Source organism: Acipenser ruthenus, unplaced genomic scaffold, assembly GCF_902713425.1.
Source record: "Acipenser ruthenus unplaced genomic scaffold, fAciRut3.2 maternal haplotype, whole genome shotgun sequence".
Taxonomy (NCBI): Eukaryota; Metazoa; Chordata; class Actinopteri; order Acipenseriformes; family Acipenseridae; genus Acipenser; species Acipenser ruthenus.
In genome coordinates this window covers 35,236-48,358 of record NW_026708529.1, presented here as the reverse complement: position 1 = coordinate 48,358, position 13,123 = coordinate 35,236, and the positions used below count along the sequence as shown (strand labels likewise).

At 40.5% G+C, this 13,123-nt stretch overlaps 9 non-coding genes across 9 annotated transcripts; all 9 read left to right on the top strand.

The window, feature by feature from the left end:
* The first annotated feature begins 251 nt into the window (after positions 1–251).
* LOC131734209 (U1 spliceosomal RNA) lies at positions 252–415 on the top strand. Its single transcript, XR_009326847.1, has one exon. It is a non-coding gene; the product is annotated as a U1 spliceosomal RNA (small nuclear RNA).
* Positions 416–2,141: 1,726 nt separating this feature from the next.
* LOC131734191 (5S ribosomal RNA) lies at positions 2,142–2,260 on the top strand. The gene has a single exon (XR_009326829.1). It is a non-coding gene; the product is annotated as a 5S ribosomal RNA (ribosomal RNA).
* An 893-nt stretch (positions 2,261–3,153) lies between these two features.
* Positions 3,154–3,317, top strand: LOC131734208 (U1 spliceosomal RNA). Its single transcript, XR_009326846.1, has one exon. It is a non-coding gene; the product is annotated as a U1 spliceosomal RNA (small nuclear RNA).
* Positions 3,318–5,042: 1,725 nt separating this feature from the next.
* Positions 5,043–5,161, top strand: LOC131734189 (5S ribosomal RNA). Its single transcript, XR_009326827.1, has one exon. It is a non-coding gene; the product is annotated as a 5S ribosomal RNA (ribosomal RNA).
* An 893-nt stretch (positions 5,162–6,054) lies between these two features.
* Positions 6,055–6,218, top strand: LOC131734207 (U1 spliceosomal RNA). The gene has a single exon (XR_009326845.1). It is a non-coding gene; the product is annotated as a U1 spliceosomal RNA (small nuclear RNA).
* A 1,726-nt stretch (positions 6,219–7,944) lies between these two features.
* LOC131734188 (5S ribosomal RNA) lies at positions 7,945–8,063 on the top strand. The gene has a single exon (XR_009326826.1). It is a non-coding gene; the product is annotated as a 5S ribosomal RNA (ribosomal RNA).
* An 893-nt stretch (positions 8,064–8,956) lies between these two features.
* On the top strand, positions 8,957–9,120 carry LOC131734206 (U1 spliceosomal RNA). Its single transcript, XR_009326844.1, has one exon. It is a non-coding gene; the product is annotated as a U1 spliceosomal RNA (small nuclear RNA).
* Positions 9,121–10,845: 1,725 nt separating this feature from the next.
* LOC131734187 (5S ribosomal RNA) lies at positions 10,846–10,964 on the top strand. Its single transcript, XR_009326825.1, has one exon. It is a non-coding gene; the product is annotated as a 5S ribosomal RNA (ribosomal RNA).
* An 893-nt stretch (positions 10,965–11,857) lies between these two features.
* Positions 11,858–12,021, top strand: LOC131734205 (U1 spliceosomal RNA). The gene has a single exon (XR_009326843.1). It is a non-coding gene; the product is annotated as a U1 spliceosomal RNA (small nuclear RNA).
* Positions 12,022–13,123: the final 1,102 nt, after the last annotated feature.

Sequence of the window (13,123 nt, the reverse complement as noted above, 5' to 3'; positions counted from 1 at the left end):
TGGCATCTTGTCCTCCAATGATAAAGGCGCATGCAAATATATACCGAGAGGCATTACGGGAATGCAATTTATAAATACTTATACTGAAAACTGAAGGAACCCATTACACCCAACAGACTGGAAAGTGCGATATGATAACAATGAAAATGTTATATTAGGAAAAGAGTGTTTCTTTAAATTGCAGATGTAGGCACCGTTTCTTTGAAAAATGTCTCTTGTGGACGGGTGACGACTCGCAATGTGTACAACTCATACTTACCTGGCAGGGGAGATACCATGATCATGAAGGTGGTTCACCCAGGGCGAGGCTCGGCCATTGCACTCCGGCTGTGCTGACCCCTGCGAATTCCCCAAATGCGGGAATCTCGACTGCATAATTTCTGGTAGTGGGGGACTGCGTTCGCGCTCTCCCCTGAAACTATGGTCAAAGACAGAAACAAACACGAACCCGTCGGAGGAAGGAACTCACTCACTAGTTGTTCAACAACTCTCCGGCAGGCGGCTTCGTCACACAGGGAGTCAGGTTTTCTTTAAAAGGAGCTCAATGTTTTTAGCTTTCTGACTGTCAAATAAATAGCTACGTGGTTCCTGCACATCTATTTCCATGTTTCGTTATTTTTTATTGACAAGACTAAAAGTAAAGACTCAGCAGTGTCTGTATCAAAGTTTTTATTTTTATTTTAAATAATTGGAAATCATTTTCGAGCTTATCAGTTTTATTTATTTAGTTGATGTTTTTTATTCAGATAAACTGTGCATCACAACTGCTGCTGCTGCTGCTGCTGCTGCAGAGTCACTTACAATAGGACCTGGGTTTTACATCTCATTTGAAGGAAGGAGCACAAGGAGGTTAAGGGACTTGCTCAGGGACAGGGTCACACACAATGAGCCAGTGGCTGAGCTGGGATTGAACCAGGAACCTCCCGGTAACAAGAGCTTTTCTTTAACCACCTGACCACTAAGCCCCTTAAATCATATCTTGGCAGACAAACACTTTAATTAGACAACATAAAACCACATACAAGCAGATTTACAAGCAGGGCTGCAATCGCGTTCGCGCTCTCCCCTGATGTTATAGTCAAAGTTAAAAACACAGGTATTGAAAGCAATTAGCGATTATCTATATATCTCCAGCAGGTGGCTCTGTCAGACTGGGAATGAGATTTTGTTTTTTCTTTCGGAGCGTATAATGTTCTAGAAAGTACCAAAGTGTTTTATGTACATGTATTGTGAAGTGTTTCATCTTGAGAAGACAAAGTAACGAGTCAGCGGCACGTGTATCAAAGTTACAAAGTTGCTAATATTAAAGAAGACGAGGTTCAGCGGTACAGTTGTTTTTTTAAAACATAGTGTTTCAGTTCTGTACAGACGTTCTATGTCGTTATCCGTTATTGATTCAGCTTTATTTAGATGATTGCCTTTACCTTGTTTTAATTTCCCGTTCCTCTGAGATACGAATCTACCAGCTTTACATCTTTTTTTTTTTTTTTTTTTTTAACGTATTCTCATTTTGTTGATCATTAATGCACATTTCTGTACTGTGGGTGTTGTCGAGCGATTGAAAACGAGACATTTTGTGTTTGAATTGAAAGTGATGGTCTCGAGGAGTCGAACAGGTCACAATAAGCCTTCATCCATGTATCATGTAACCACATGTATGCTGTCTCTAACTGGAGGAGAGGGACCCTTGCCGTACTGCTCAGCCTAAAGAACCACACGAGTTGTTTGAAAGGGGGATTTATTTTGTAGAATAAACATCAAATTGGTTTCAGGGCATACAGTCCTCCAACGGCAACACAGCTCAGTAGTACAGCTGAGATCCATTACAACACTCCTGCAGATTCAAACTAAAAGAGGGTAATATACAAAATGGATGCCTTTGAGAACTTAACACTTTCAATGCCAACGTGTGGCTACTACTTTGTGAACATACAATTTCGCAAGAATCTAATGGCACTTTTAATGCTGCTATATACACACACAGACACACGGACACACGGGCCCGCACACGTGGAGCCCAGAGCTGCTTAAATGTTAACGTTTGTGACAAATTAGAGATCTGGAAATCCCTCCCCCAACCTGTCATTGCATGAATGATATTAACTTAATACTATGAAAGAGATAAACCAAGACTGTCGTTCGCTTACGGCCATACCACCTTGAGAACGCCCGATCTCGTCTGATCTCGGAAGCTAAGCAAGGTCGGGCCTGGTTAGTACTTGGATGGGAGACCGCCTGGGAATACCAGGTGCTGTAAGCTTTTCTTTCTGCAGCTTGACAGGGGGCGCTATTTCCCTTGTTATTTATGTTACTAACCTGGAAGCTGTAAGTCTAAACATCGTTTTCTTTTTTTTGTTTTTTTATTGTCCCATTCCACACACGAACAAGTATTGTATCAGCCTTTACTGGTTTTGAAAACTGAGTTAGGACAGAAAGGGTTATCGTATTATATTCTAAGCCGAAACTACCAGTAGCGGTCCGATACAAACAAATGTGAACAGGGTTAAGACAAAAGTACTGACGAGTTTTGCTAGTTATGGTTAGTTTAATTAATTAAAAAAAGAAATAAAAGTTGATGAAGTACTTTTTATTATAGTAACAGAACGAGACATGTTTTAAAGCCACAAACTGCGTGTTTAGATTATTGTGCCAAACAAGAGAACAAAACGAGCATATCAATCAAGAACGGATTTAGTGACCCGTTCATTCGTTCGAGTTTATTTATATTATGTGTGACCTTAACAAATGTTTGACCAATGTTTTGCTTGCTTTCTTTTTGAAAGTCGTACATTTGTTACATTTTTTTTTATTTCGTTTACGCAGACGTGTATACAGACCCGTCGCTTCTTTTGCGGAACATCTCACATGCTGCTGCACGAATGACGTCGTCCTGTGTAAATCCTGGCATCTTGTCCTCCAATGATAAAGGCGCATGCAAATATATACCGAGAGGCATTACGGGAATGCAATTTATAAATACTTATACTGAAAACTGAAGGAACCCATTACACCCAACAGACTGGAAAGTGCGATATGATAACAATGAAAATGTTATATTAGGAAAAGAGTGTTTCTTTAAATTGCAGATGTAGGCACCGTTTCTTTGAAAAATGTCTCTTGTGGACGGGTGACGACTCGCAATGTGTACAACTCATACTTACCTGGCAGGGGAGATACCATGATCATGAAGGTGGTTCACCCAGGGCGAGGCTCGGCCATTGCACTCCGGCTGTGCTGACCCCTGCGAATTCCCCAAATGCGGGAATCTCGACTGCATAATTTCTGGTAGTGGGGGACTGCGTTCGCGCTCTCCCCTGAAACTATGGTCAAAGACAGAAACAAACACGAACCCGTCGGAGGAAGGAACTCACTCACTAGTTGTTCAACAACTCTCCGGCAGGCGGCTTCGTCACACAGGGAGTCAGGTTTTCTTTAAAAGGAGCTCAATGTTTTTAGCTTTCTGACTGTCAAATAAATAGCTACGTGGTTCCTGCACATCTATTTCCATGTTTCGTTATTTTTTATTGACAAGACTAAAAGTAAAGACTCAGCAGTGTCTGTATCAAAGTTTTTATTTTTATTTTAAATAATTGGAAATCATTTTCGAGCTTATCAGTTTTATTTATTTAGTTGATGTTTTTTATTCAGATAAACTGTGCATCACAACTGCTGCTGCTGCTGCTGCTGCTGCAGAGTCACTTACAATAGGACCTGGGTTTTACATCTCATTTGAAGGAAGGAGCACAAGGAGGTTAAGGGACTTGCTCAGGGACAGGGTCACACACAATGAGCCAGTGGCTGAGCTGGGATTGAACCAGGAACCTCCCGGTAACAAGAGCTTTTCTTTAACCACCTGACCACTAAGCCCCTTAAATCATATCTTGGCAGACAAACACTTTAATTAGACAACATAAAACCACATACAAGCAGATTTACAAGCAGGGCTGCAATCGCGTTCGCGCTCTCCCCTGATGTTATAGTCAAAGTTAAAAACACAGGTATTGAAAGCAATTAGCGATTATCTATATATCTCCAGCAGGTGGCTCTGTCAGACTGGGAATGAGATTTTGTTTTTTCTTTCGGAGCGTATAATGTTCTAGAAAGTACCAAAGTGTTTTATGTACATGTATTGTGAAGTGTTTCATCTTGAGAAGACAAAGTAACGAGTCAGCGGCACGTGTATCAAAGTTACAAAGTTGCTAATATTAAAGAAGACGAGGTTCAGCGGTACAGTTGTTTTTTTAAAACATAGTGTTTCAGTTCTGTACAGACGTTCTATGTCGTTATCCGTTATTGATTCAGCTTTATTTAGATGATTGCCTTTACCTTGTTTTAATTTCCCGTTCCTCTGAGATACGAATCTACCAGCTTTACATCTTTTTTTTTTTTTTTTTTTTAACGTATTCTCATTTTGTTGATCATTAATGCACATTTCTGTACTGTGGGTGTTGTCGAGCGATTGAAAACGAGACATTTTGTGTTTGAATTGAAAGTGATGGTCTCGAGGAGTCGAACAGGTCACAATAAGCCTTCATCCATGTATCATGTAACCACATGTATGCTGTCTCTAACTGGAGGAGAGGGACCCTTGCCGTACTGCTCAGCCTAAAGAACCACACGAGTTGTTTGAAAGGGGGATTTATTTTGTAGAATAAACATCAAATTGGTTTCAGGGCATACAGTCCTCCAACGGCAACACAGCTCAGTAGTACAGCTGAGATCCATTACAACACTGCTGCAGATTCAAACTAAAAGAGGGTAATATACAAAATGGATGCCTTTGAGAACTTAACACTTTCAATGCCAACGTGTGGCTACTACTTTGTGAACATACAATTTCGCAAGAATCTAATGGCACTTTTAATGCTGCTATATACACACACAGACACACGGACACACGGGCCCGCACACGTGGAGCCCAGAGCTGCTTAAATGTTAACGTTTGTGACAAATTAGAGATCTGGAAATCCCTCCCCCAACCTGTCATTGCATGAATGATATTAACTTAATACTATGAAAGAGATAAACCAAGACTGTCGTTCGCTTACGGCCATACCACCTTGAGAACGCCCGATCTCGTCTGATCTCGGAAGCTAAGCAAGGTCGGGCCTGGTTAGTACTTGGATGGGAGACCGCCTGGGAATACCAGGTGCTGTAAGCTTTTCTTTCTGCAGCTTGACAGGGGGCGCTATTTCCCTTGTTATTTATGTTACTAACCTGGAAGCTGTAAGTCTAAACATCGTTTTCTTTTTTTTGTTTTTTTATTGTCCCATTCCACACACGAACAAGTATTGTATCAGCCTTTACTGGTTTTGAAAACTGAGTTAGGACAGAAAGGGTTATCGTATTATATTCTAAGCCGAAACTACCAGTAGCGGTCCGATACAAACAAATGTGAACAGGGTTAAGACAAAAGTACTGACGAGTTTTGCTAGTTATGGTTAGTTTAATTAATTAAAAAAAGAAATAAAAGTTGATGAAGTACTTTTTATTATAGTAACAGAACGAGACATGTTTTAAAGCCACAAACTGCGTGTTTAGATTATTGTGCCAAACAAGAGAACAAAACGAGCATATCAATCAAGAACGGATTTAGTGACCCGTTCATTCGTTCGAGTTTATTTATATTATGTGTGACCTTAACAAATGTTTGACCAATGTTTTGCTTGCTTTCTTTTTGAAAGTCGTACATTTGTTACATTTTTTTTTATTTCGTTTACGCAGACGTGTATACAGACCCGTCGCTTCTTTTGCGGAACATCTCACATGCTGCTGCACGAATGACGTCGTCCTGTGTAAATCCTGGCATCTTGTCCTCCAATGATAAAGGCGCATGCAAATATATACCGAGAGGCATTACGGGAATGCAATTTATAAATACTTATACTGAAAACTGAAGGAACCCATTACACCCAACAGACTGGAAAGTGCGATATGATAACAATGAAAATGTTATATTAGGAAAAGAGTGTTTCTTTAAATTGCAGATGTAGGCACCGTTTCTTTGAAAAATGTCTCTTGTGGACGGGTGACGACTCGCAATGTGTACAACTCATACTTACCTGGCAGGGGAGATACCATGATCATGAAGGTGGTTCACCCAGGGCGAGGCTCGGCCATTGCACTCCGGCTGTGCTGACCCCTGCGAATTCCCCAAATGCGGGAATCTCGACTGCATAATTTCTGGTAGTGGGGGACTGCGTTCGCGCTCTCCCCTGAAACTATGGTCAAAGACAGAAACAAACACGAACCCGTCGGAGGAAGGAACTCACTCACTAGTTGTTCAACAACTCTCCGGCAGGCGGCTTCGTCACACAGGGAGTCAGGTTTTCTTTAAAAGGAGCTCAATGTTTTTAGCTTTCTGACTGTCAAATAAATAGCTACGTGGTTCCTGCACATCTATTTCCATGTTTCGTTATTTTTTATTGACAAGACTAAAAGTAAAGACTCAGCAGTGTCTGTATCAAAGTTTTTATTTTTATTTTAAATAATTGGAAATCATTTTCGAGCTTATCAGTTTTATTTATTTAGTTGATGTTTTTTATTCAGATAAACTGTGCATCACAACTGCTGCTGCTGCTGCTGCTGCTGCAGAGTCACTTACAATAGGACCTGGGTTTTACATCTCATTTGAAGGAAGGAGCACAAGGAGGTTAAGGGACTTGCTCAGGGACAGGGTCACACACAATGAGCCAGTGGCTGAGCTGGGATTGAACCAGGAACCTCCCGGTAACAAGAGCTTTTCTTTAACCACCTGACCACTAAGCCCCTTAAATCATATCTTGGCAGACAAACACTTTAATTAGACAACATAAAACCACATACAAGCAGATTTACAAGCAGGGCTGCAATCGCGTTCGCGCTCTCCCCTGATGTTATAGTCAAAGTTAAAAACACAGGTATTGAAAGCAATTAGCGATTATCTATATATCTCCAGCAGGTGGCTCTGTCAGACTGGGAATGAGATTTTGTTTTTTCTTTCGGAGCGTATAATGTTCTAGAAAGTACCAAAGTGTTTTATGTACATGTATTGTGAAGTGTTTCATCTTGAGAAGACAAAGTAACGAGTCAGCGGCACGTGTATCAAAGTTACAAAGTTGCTAATATTAAAGAAGACGAGGTTCAGCGGTACAGTTGTTTTTTTAAAACATAGTGTTTCAGTTCTGTACAGACGTTCTATGTCGTTATCCGTTATTGATTCAGCTTTATTTAGATGATTGCCTTTACCTTGTTTTAATTTCCCGTTCCTCTGAGATACGAATCTACCAGCTTTACATCTTTTTTTTTTTTTTTTTTTTTAACGTATTCTCATTTTGTTGATCATTAATGCACATTTCTGTACTGTGGGTGTTGTCGAGCGATTGAAAACGAGACATTTTGTGTTTGAATTGAAAGTGATGGTCTCGAGGAGTCGAACAGGTCACAATAAGCCTTCATCCATGTATCATGTAACCACATGTATGCTGTCTCTAACTGGAGGAGAGGGACCCTTGCCGTACTGCTCAGCCTAAAGAACCACACGAGTTGTTTGAAAGGGGGATTTATTTTGTAGAATAAACATCAAATTGGTTTCAGGGCATACAGTCCTCCAACGGCAACACAGCTCAGTAGTACAGCTGAGATCCATTACAACACTCCTGCAGATTCAAACTAAAAGAGGGTAATATACAAAATGGATGCCTTTGAGAACTTAACACTTTCAATGCCAACGTGTGGCTACTACTTTGTGAACATACAATTTCGCAAGAATCTAATGGCACTTTTAATGCTGCTATATACACACACAGACACACGGACACACGGGCCCGCACACGTGGAGCCCAGAGCTGCTTAAATGTTAACGTTTGTGACAAATTAGAGATCTGGAAATCCCTCCCCCAACCTGTCATTGCATGAATGATATTAACTTAATACTATGAAAGAGATAAACCAAGACTGTCGTTCGCTTACGGCCATACCACCTTGAGAACGCCCGATCTCGTCTGATCTCGGAAGCTAAGCAAGGTCGGGCCTGGTTAGTACTTGGATGGGAGACCGCCTGGGAATACCAGGTGCTGTAAGCTTTTCTTTCTGCAGCTTGACAGGGGGCGCTATTTCCCTTGTTATTTATGTTACTAACCTGGAAGCTGTAAGTCTAAACATCGTTTTCTTTTTTTTGTTTTTTTATTGTCCCATTCCACACACGAACAAGTATTGTATCAGCCTTTACTGGTTTTGAAAACTGAGTTAGGACAGAAAGGGTTATCGTATTATATTCTAAGCCGAAACTACCAGTAGCGGTCCGATACAAACAAATGTGAACAGGGTTAAGACAAAAGTACTGACGAGTTTTGCTAGTTATGGTTAGTTTAATTAATTAAAAAAAGAAATAAAAGTTGATGAAGTACTTTTTATTATAGTAACAGAACGAGACATGTTTTAAAGCCACAAACTGCGTGTTTAGATTATTGTGCCAAACAAGAGAACAAAACGAGCATATCAACCAAGAACGGATTTAGTGACCCGTTCATTCGTTCGAGTTTATTTATATTATGTGTGACCTTAACAAATGTTTGACCAATGTTTTGCTTGCTTTCTTTTTGAAAGTCGTACATTTGTTACATTTTTTTTTATTTCGTTTACGCAGACGTGTATACAGACCCGTCGCTTCTTTTGCGGAACATCTCACATGCTGCTGCACGAATGACGTCGTCCTGTGTAAATCCTGGCATCTTGTCCTCCAATGATAAAGGCGCATGCAAATATATACCGAGAGGCATTACGGGAATGCAATTTATAAATACTTATACTGAAAACTGAAGGAACCCATTACACCCAACAGACTGGAAAGTGCGATATGATAACAATGAAAATGTTATATTAGGAAAAGAGTGTTTCTTTAAATTGCAGATGTAGGCACCGTTTCTTTGAAAAATGTCTCTTGTGGACGGGTGACGACTCGCAATGTGTACAACTCATACTTACCTGGCAGGGGAGATACCATGATCATGAAGGTGGTTCACCCAGGGCGAGGCTCGGCCATTGCACTCCGGCTGTGCTGACCCCTGCGAATTCCCCAAATGCGGGAATCTCGACTGCATAATTTCTGGTAGTGGGGGACTGCGTTCGCGCTCTCCCCTGAAACTATGGTCAAAGACAGAAACAAACACGAACCCGTCGGAGGAAGGAACTCACTCACTAGTTGTTCAACAACTCTCCGGCAGGCGGCTTCGTCACACAGGGAGTCAGGTTTTCTTTAAAAGGAGCTCAATGTTTTTAGCTTTCTGACTGTCAAATAAATAGCTACGTGGTTCCTGCACATCTATTTCCATGTTTCGTTATTTTTTATTGACAAGACTAAAAGTAAAGACTCAGCAGTGTCTGTATCAAAGTTTTTATTTTTATTTTAAATAATTGGAAATCATTTTCGAGCTTATCAGTTTTATTTATTTAGTTGATGTTTTTTATTCAGATAAACTGTGCATCACAACTGCTGCTGCTGCTGCTGCTGCTGCAGAGTCACTTACAATAGGACCTGGGTTTTACATCTCATTTGAAGGAAGGAGCACAAGGAGGTTAAGGGACTTGCTCAGGGACAGGGTCACACACAATGAGCCAGTGGCTGAGCTGGGATTGAACCAGGAACCTCCCGGTAACAAGAGCTTTTCTTTAACCACCTGACCACTAAGCCCCTTAAATCATATCTTGGCAGACAAACACTTTAATTAGACAACATAAAACCACATACAAGCAGATTTACAAGCAGGGCTGCAATCGCGTTCGCGCTCTCCCCTGATGTTATAGTCAAAGTTAAAAACACAGGTATTGAAAGCAATTAGCGATTATCTATATATCTCCAGCAGGTGGCTCTGTCAGACTGGGAATGAGATTTTGTTTTTTCTTTCGGAGCGTATAATGTTCTAGAAAGTACCAAAGTGTTTTATGTACATGTATTGTGAAGTGTTTCATCTTGAGAAGACAAAGTAACGAGTCAGCGGCACGTGTATCAAAGTTACAAAGTTGCTAATATTAAAGAAGACGAGGTTCAGCGGTACAGTTGTTTTTTTAAAACATAGTGTTTCAGTTCTGTACAGACGTTCTATGTCGTTATCCGTTATTGATTCAGCTTTATTTAGATGATTGCCTTTACCTTGTTTTAATTTCCCGTTCCTCTGAGATACGAATCTACCAGCTTTACATCTTTTTTTTTTTTTTTTTTTTAACGTATTCTCATTTTGTTGATCATTAATGCACATTTCTGTACTGTGGGTGTTGTCGAGCGATTGAAAACGAGACATTTTGTGTTTGAATTGAAAGTGATGGTCTCGAGGAGTCGAACAGGTCACAATAAGCCTTCATCCATGTATCATGTAACCACATGTATGCTGTCTCTAACTGGAGGAGAGGGACCCTTGCCGTACTGCTCAGCCTAAAGAACCACACGAGTTGTTTGAAAGGGGGATTTATTTTGTAGAATAAACATCAAATTGGTTTCAGGGCATACAGTCCTCCAACGGCAACACAGCTCAGTAGTACAGCTGAGATCCATTACAACACTGCTGCAGATTCAAACTAAAAGAGGGTAATATACAAAATGGATGCCTTTGAGAACTTAACACTTTCAATGCCAACGTGTGGCTACTACTTTGTGAACATACAATTTCGCAAGAATCTAATGGCACTTTTAATGCTGCTATATACACACACAGACACACGGACACACGGGCCCGCACACGTGGAGCCCAGAGCTGCTTAAATGTTAACGTTTGTGACAAATTAGAGATCTGGAAATCCCTCCCCCAACCTGTCATTGCATGAATGATATTAACTTAATACTATGAAAGAGATAAACCAAGACTGTCGTTCGCTTACGGCCATACCACCTTGAGAACGCCCGATCTCGTCTGATCTCGGAAGCTAAGCAAGGTCGGGCCTGGTTAGTACTTGGATGGGAGACCGCCTGGGAATACCAGGTGCTGTAAGCTTTTCTTTCTGCAGCTTGACAGGGGGCGCTATTTCCCTTGTTATTTATGTTACTAACCTGGAAGCTGTAAGTCTAAACATCGTTTTCTTTTTTTTGTTTTTTTATTGTCCCATTCCACACACGAACAAGTATTGTATCAGCCTTTACTGGTTTTGAAAACTGAGTTAGGACAGAAAGGGTTATCGTATTATATTCTAAGCCGAAACTACCAGTAGCGGTCCGATACAAACAAATGTGAACAGGGTTAAGACAAAAGTACTGACGAGTTTTGCTAGTTATGGTTAGTTTAATTAATTAAAAAAAGAAATAAAAGTTGATGAAGTACTTTTTATTATAGTAACAGAACGAGACATGTTTTAAAGCCACAAACTGCGTGTTTAGATTATTGTGCCAAACAAGAGAACAAAACGAGCATATCAATCAAGAACGGATTTAGTGACCCGTTCATTCGTTCGAGTTTATTTATATTATGTGTGACCTTAACAAATGTTTGACCAATGTTTTGCTTGCTTTCTTTTTGAAAGTCGTACATTTGTTACATTTTTTTTTATTTCGTTTACGCAGACGTGTATACAGACCCGTCGCTTCTTTTGCGGAACATCTCACATGCTGCTGCACGAATGACGTCGTCCTGTGTAAATCCTGGCATCTTGTCCTCCAATGATAAAGGCGCATGCAAATATATACCGAGAGGCATTACGGGAATGCAATTTATAAATACTTATACTGAAAACTGAAGGAACCCATTACACCCAACAGACTGGAAAGTGCGATATGATAACAATGAAAATGTTATATTAGGAAAAGAGTGTTTCTTTAAATTGCAGATGTAGGCACCGTTTCTTTGAAAAATGTCTCTTGTGGACGGGTGACGACTCGCAATGTGTACAACTCATACTTACCTGGCAGGGGAGATACCATGATCATGAAGGTGGTTCACCCAGGGCGAGGCTCGGCCATTGCACTCCGGCTGTGCTGACCCCTGCGAATTCCCCAAATGCGGGAATCTCGACTGCATAATTTCTGGTAGTGGGGGACTGCGTTCGCGCTCTCCCCTGAAACTATGGTCAAAGACAGAAACAAACACGAACCCGTCGGAGGAAGGAACTCACTCACTAGTTGTTCAACAACTCTCCGGCAGGCGGCTTCGTCACACAGGGAGTCAGGTTTTCTTTAAAAGGAGCTCAATGTTTTTAGCTTTCTGACTGTCAAATAAATAGCTACGTGGTTCCTGCACATCTATTTCCATGTTTCGTTATTTTTTATTGACAAGACTAAAAGTAAAGACTCAGCAGTGTCTGTATCAAAGTTTTTATTTTTATTTTAAATAATTGGAAATCATTTTCGAGCTTATCAGTTTTATTTATTTAGTTGATGTTTTTTATTCAGATAAACTGTGCATCACAACTGCTGCTGCTGCTGCTGCTGCTGCAGAGTCACTTACAATAGGACCTGGGTTTTACATCTCATTTGAAGGAAGGAGCACAAGGAGGTTAAGGGACTTGCTCAGGGACAGGGTCACACACAATGAGCCAGTGGCTGAGCTGGGATTGAACCAGGAACCTCCCGGTAACAAGAGCTTTTCTTTAACCACCTGACCACTAAGCCCCTTAAATCATATCTTGGCAGACAAACACTTTAATTAGACAACATAAAACCACATACAAGCAGATTTACAAGCAGGGCTGCAATCGCGTTCGCGCTCTCCCCTGATGTTATAGTCAAAGTTAAAAACACAGGTATTGAAAGCAATTAGCGATTATCTATATATCTCCAGCAGGTGGCTCTGTCAGACTGGGAATGAGATTTTGTTTTTTCTTTCGGAGCGTATAATGTTCTAGAAAGTACCAAAGTGTTTTATGTACATGTATTGTGAAGTGTTTCATCTTGAGAAGACAAAGTAACGAGTCAGCGGCACGTGTATCAAAGTTACAAAGTTGCTAATATTAAAGAAGACGAGGTTCAGCGGTACAGTTGTTTTTTTAAAACATAGTGTTTCAGTTCTGTACAGACGTTCTATGTCGTTATCCGTTATTGATTCAGCTTTATTTAGATGATTGCCTTTACCTTGTTTTAATTTCCCGTTCCTCTGAGATACGAATCTACCAGCTTTACATCTTTTTTTTTTTTTTTTTTTTAACGTATTCTCATTTTGTTGAT